This window comes from Nicotiana tomentosiformis, chromosome 1, assembly GCF_000390325.3.
Source record: "Nicotiana tomentosiformis chromosome 1, ASM39032v3, whole genome shotgun sequence".
NCBI classification, from domain to species: Eukaryota; Viridiplantae; Streptophyta; class Magnoliopsida; order Solanales; family Solanaceae; genus Nicotiana; species Nicotiana tomentosiformis.
This window is the reverse complement of record NC_090812.1, coordinates 47139884-47145125: the sequence shown is the minus strand read 5'-3', so window position 1 is coordinate 47145125 and position 5242 is coordinate 47139884.

The window sequence follows — 5242 nt, the reverse complement described above, 5'->3', positions numbered from 1 at the left end:
AACTTCCCTCAAGATATATTTGGTGTCTCTCGGTCCCAGACATATGGCGAGTGGGCCATTGAACATTTTTCTGAATAGGGTGTTATCTTCGGACAGGCTGAACCTGGCTACCTTCATGCGTAGAGCTCTCGATTCTTTAGGATCCTAGAGAAGCTTCCAGGTCTTCAGGTAATATATATAATTATTTCTCCAGTCCCAAGTTAAGCTTGTCGAGTTTATCTCGGTGTGGCCTTATTCCACTACCGAAGTTGTATGACCATTCCCGAGCTGAACTCATCGTCATCAATCGAAGACCCCAAGTTAGCTAGAGCATCGACTTCGCTATTTTTATACCGGGGTATATGTTGTAGGGTCCACTCCTTGAATCGATGTAGTGTTACCTGTAGTTTATCCAAGTATTGATGTCGTCCAAACTCACACCACAAATATAGGTAGTGAGGCGGTCGAAGCAATAATAAAACCCAACGCAAGTCGGGGTCGAATCCTCAAGGAGTTAGAATTTGGATTAGGTATATATTTAGTGTAATCGTACGATATGCCTTAGGTTACACTTCCACATTCTTGTTTGTTGTTTCTACTTATACTTTAAACTATTGATTGCAATTATAAAACTAGAAGACAATATTTTTGGTTTTGGTTGTTTTCCAAATGATAAAAGATCTAGGGTCGTGACTTCTACCTAGGTGGTTACCTAATGGGTTGTAAACTATAGGGCAAGTTTGATTGGTCGGGATTGTAATATAGCAATCACACACAATTACCCACTCTATACCTCTCAGTAGTTTGAGTGATTTTGCCCAATTTGGCTTTCTCAAGTCCAAATGGGTATTGCACAAAACAAGTGATAAATGCTCAAGTCGAGTCTTACTATCTCTATATTCAACCCCTTTAATTGGGTCTATCAATTTTTTGAGTTCACCCCAATTTCTTGTTAGCCAAGTTTTCCTAGACTTAGTCTCTCTTTGTCAAGTAGAGACTAAGTCAATTAGGCATGAATCAATTTTTGCAACCATTAATTCTTGAGTTCAAGGAAGATCTAGGCTAAATATCACTAATCCAATCACAAACAAGTCCTAAATAAAATACCCATTAAGCACCCACACTAGGGTTGGGCCACAACCCTAGCTAGAAATTTAGCTACTCATGAAAAATAAAGAAATACAATAAGAAATTAAGATAGAATGCATAATAATTGATTAGGGAAAGAAAATCTAATGTTTAGAAGATAATATAGTACAGTATTACTAAAAACAGTAAAGAGAAACGGCTGAGGTGCTCTCCCAAAACAAAACTTACCCTAAAAATGACAAAAAGTTCTATTTATATTAAGCTAAAAATATATGACAAAAATGCCCCTGTGGAGGTTGTGCGGACGCACAATTCCGTGTGTGGTCCGCACTCTAAGCTTGACTGGTCAACTGGGCTTTCTGCGGTTGCATGAAAGTGAGATGCGACCGCACTTCATTTGATTGTGCGGACCGTACAATTCTGAGTGCGGCCGCACACTTGAACTTGGACTAGAACATGGATCTCTAATTCTTCTGTTCTGCGGACCGCACAATTATGAGTGCGGCCGCACAATTATGGTGCGGTTCGCATATCTTCAGCCTGTCCAAAAACTAACTCTCTGAATCTCCTCTTCTGCAGCCGCACAATAATTATGCGGTCCGCATACTCTGAAGGACATCTGACAGTGATGTTTCATTGTTATGCGGTCGCACACAGTATTGTCCGGTCCGCACTGTGGGCCTTTTACCCTTGTTTTGGTCCTTGTCCATTTTTTACTCCTTTATGAGTTGATTTTGACTTCTTTGGCCCGTCTTCCAATATTCCTGCATGAAAGCACATTTTATTAGTTCCCGGGAATATCTTTAAGCATTTTTGAGCTAAAACGCAAGTAAACGAGAGCAAATAAGCGGTCAAAATCCCTACTTATCAAGTATCTTCGCATCCGTTCCTCTTTCACTTCGAACGTCCCATTGACTTGATTCACCACAAGGAGGGAGTCACATTTAGCTTCGATCACCTTGGCCCCCAGGATTTTAGCCAATTCGAGACCTATAATAATGGCCTCATACTCTGCCTGATTGTTAGTCAATTTCACATTTCTTATAGATTGTCTAACTACGTTACCCCTAGCGGCTTCAACACGATACCGAGTCCGGACCCCTTTGTGTTTAAAGCTCCATCTATAAGAGGATCCAGATCCCCGAGGAGATCATCGAGGTTAAACAAAAATTCTTTTTCGACCTCTAGTATTAAGGTCGACGTGAAATCGGCCACGAAGTCTGCCAAAATTTGTAAATTGATTGCGGTTCGGGATCGATATTCAATATCGTACCCACTAATTTTCACGGCCCATTTGGCCAATCGTCCCGAGAGCTCGGGTTTGTGAATTATATTTCTAAATGGATAAGTAGTCACGACACATATGGGATGGCAATGAAAATATGGCCTTAACTTCCTAGAGGCACTTAGCAAAGCGAGCGCCAGTTTCTCCAGGTGAGGACACCTCATTTCGGCCTCGCCTAGAGTCCTGCTAATATAATATATAGGGAATTACGTACCTTCTTCTTCCCGGACTAAGACTCCACTTAGCGCTATCTCGGATATCGCTAACTACAGGTGCAACTACTTGTCTGCCTTTGGAGTATGAAGTAAAGGCAGACTCAGAGGGTACCGTTTGAGTTCTTCCAAAGCTTGCTGGCACTTCGGGGTCCACGAGAAGTTATTCTTATACTTCAATAACGAGAAGAAACGATGGATCTTATCGGAGGACCTTGAAATGAATCGACCCAAGGCGGCTATGCGCCCGATTAGTCTTTGAACGGCCTTGACATTTTCCACCACGGTGATGTCTTCTATGGCCTTGATCTTGTCGGGATTGATCTCGATCCCCCGGTTGGACACCATGAATCCAAGGAACTTCCCCGACCCAACTCCGAATGCGCATTTCTCCAAGTTCAGCTTCATATTGTATTTCTTCAGTTTGTTCAAGGTTTCCTATAAATGTCTTAAATGGTCCTCTGCTCGCAGGGACTTAACTAATATGTCATCAATGTAGACCTCCATTGATTTTCCTATTTGCTCTTCAAAGGCGTTGGTAAGTGAAACCAGCATTTTTTTAGTGAGAATGACATTACGTTATAACAATAGGTGTCGTATTTAGTGATGAAGGAATTCTTTACCTGGTCTCCCGGATCCATCCAAATCTAGTTGTACCTCAAATAAGCGTTGAGAAAGCTGAGTATCTCGTGGCCGGACATCACATCGATTATGCGATCGATGTTAGGCAAAGGAAATGAGTCCTTAGGGCATGACTTGTTCAAGTCTTTGTAGTCTACACACATTCTTAATTTATTTACCTTTTTAGGCACTACCACTACGTTTGCTAACCAGTCTGGGTATTTAACTTCCCGAATGGAACCTATTTTAAGGAGTTTGGATACCTCGTCTTTGATGAATGTGTGTTTGACTTCGGACTGAGGGTTCATCTTCTGTTTAACTGGGTGAAGCTTCGGATCTAAGCTCAACTTGTGAGTACTAATTTCTGGCGGGATCTCTGTCATGTCAAGATAGTACCAAGCGAAACAATCTATGTTAGGTGTAAGAAATTTAATGAGTTTTTTCTTGATCTAGGGAGTAAGCCTCGTGCCCAGGTATACCTTCCGATCGGGCAGGTGCTCGATCAATATGACTTGCTTCAGCTCCTCAACCGTTGACTTAATGGCATCGTAATCATCGGAGGCTATGGAAGACATGAGGACTCCGTAATCGTCATCCTCGCTCATCCCCTGCTTTTTTGGTTCGGTCGGGCCGGTGTTGGTGATTGCTTTTTGGTTTCTTCCTTGGTGACCGAACTCGGGTTCTTCGATGTCGAGAGTGCAGATATTGGGACCACCTCATCGACCGCGAACATTTCTTTTGTGGCCGACTACTCTTCGTATACCGTTTTGATCCCTCCCTGTGTAGGGAATTTCAATGCTTGATGTAGTGTCGAGGCAATTGACCCTATGTTGTAGATCCATGGCCTCCCGAATAGAGCGTTGTATCCCATATCTCCTTCGATCACGTAGAACTTTGTTTCCTGAACGGTTCCTACAGTGTTTATCGACAAGGTTATCTCCCCTTTAGTGGTCTCACATGCCATGTTAAAACCGTTTAAAACTCGGATTGTAGGCACAATTTGGTCTTGTAGACCGAGCTGTTCCACGCCCCTTGATCTGATGATATTGACCGAGCTACATGGATCAATCAACACACGCTTAACTCGAGATTTGTTTATGAGTAGAGATATTATCAGCACATCGTTGTGTGGTTGTATGATGCATTCAACGTCCTTGCCATTGAAATATACGGTCCCCTCTAGTACATAATCTCTAGTCCGATTTTTCCTTGTAATGGACATGTTAGTGCGCTTTAACATCTGCCCCTGTGGGACGTCAACCCCAACAATGATCATGTTAATGACGTGCTGAGGTTCCTCTTGCTCGATTTGCATGTTGGAGTCCCTATTCCTGAAGTGATTTTTGGCTCGATCACTTAGAAACTCTCGGAGGTGTCCGTTGTTGAATAACCGAGCTACTTCCTCTCTCAGTTGTCGGCAGTCTTCGGTTCTGTGGCCGTGAGTGCCATAATATTTACACATTAGGTTAGGATCCCTTTGGGCAGGATTAGATTGCAATGGTCGAGGCCACTTAGTATCTTTGATGCGTCCGATGTCTGAAACGATGGCGGCAACGTCGACGTTGAAGTTGTACTCCGATAACATTGGTGCTTCCTTAGACTCAATGGGTCTGTCAAAACCGTTTTTGCTCATAAGTCCCCGGTTATTATGACCTCGGTCTCTCTTTCTTTCACTTCTAACAGTGTTACATCCGGACCCATTTCCCCTTCGATCTCCATTGTATGTTTATACCGGTCTCTATTCGATCTTGGTTCACGATCAATGTCTTTTCTGGCTCTGTCACTAACTCTGCCGGGATAAACGGACCCGTAAGGGGACTCGAGCTGACCGTCTTCGACCCTGATTTTTGATTGGCACCGGTTATAGACGTCGGCCCAAGTTACTACCGGGTATTATATTAGATTTTGCTTCAACTGCTGTGAAGACAATGAGCTTCACGGGATTGAGTCCTTGGGTAAAGGCTTGAACCGTCCAATCATCTGCGACCGGAGGAAGGTCCATCCGTTCTATTTGAAACCTCGATACGAATTCTCTGAGCATCTCGTTATCTCTTTG